The sequence below is a fragment of the Cebus imitator genome, unplaced genomic scaffold (assembly GCF_001604975.1).
Source record: "Cebus imitator isolate Cc_AM_T3 unplaced genomic scaffold, Cebus_imitator-1.0 Scaffold48, whole genome shotgun sequence".
Lineage (NCBI taxonomy): Eukaryota > Metazoa > Chordata > Mammalia > Primates > Cebidae > Cebus > Cebus imitator.
Window position 1 is genome coordinate 6950894 of NW_016107363.1, and position 1091 is coordinate 6951984.

Sequence of the window (1091 nt, forward strand, 5' to 3'; positions counted from 1 at the left end):
GCTCGATACAACCTCCACCTCACGGGTTCCAGCAATTCTCCTACCTCAGCCTCCTGAGTAGCTGGGATTATAGGTATGAGCCACCTGACCTGTCCCAGTTTTCTTGTTTTTGTTTTTTGAGATGGAGTTTCACTCTTGTCACCCAGGGTGAAGGGCAGTGGCGTGATGTCAGCTCACTGCAACTGTCACCTCCCAGGTTCAAGTGATTCTGCTGTATCAGCCTCCCAAGTAGTGGGAATTACAGGCACTCGCCATCATGATTGGCTAATTTTTGTATTTTTAGTAGAGACAGGGTTTTACCATGTTGGCCAGGCTGGTCTGGAACTCCTGACCTCAGGTGATCCACCTGCCTTGGCCTCCCAAAGTGCTGAGATCACAGGCATTAGCCACTGTGCCCAGCCTAATTTTTTTCTTACTGATAGAGATGGGGTCTTGCTATGTTGCCTAGGCTAGTCTCTAACTCCTGGACTCAAGCAATCCTCCCACCTTGACCTCCCAAAGTGCTGTGATTACAGGCGTGAACCTCCCCGCCTGGCCAGGAAAACAGTTTATTAAAAAGTTCAACATTTGGCCTGGCGCGGTGGCTCATGCCTGTAATCCCAGCACTTTGGGAGGCCAAGATGAGCCGATCATGAGGTCAGGATTTTGAGACCTGGCCGACATGGCGAGACCCTGTCTCTACTGAAAATACAAAAATTAGCTGGGTGGGGTGGTGCATGCCTGTAATCCCAGCTACTCGGGAGGCTGAGGCAGGAGAATTGCTTGAACGTGGGAGGTGGAGGTGCGCACCACCATGCCTGGCTAATTTTTTATGTTTTTAGTAGGGATGAGGTCTCATTATGTTGGCCAGAATGGTCTTAATCTCCTGACCTCATGATTTGCCGGCCTCAGCCTCCCAAAGCGCTGGGATTACAGGGGTGAGCCACTGCACCCGACCTACTATCCTTTATTTTTATTATTTATTTATTTTTTTTTTTATAAAGACGGGGTTTCACCATGTTGGTCAGGCTGGTCTTGAACTCCCAACCTCAGGTGATCCGCCCGCCTTGGCCTCTAAAGTGCTTGGATTACAGGCGTGAGCCACTGTGCCC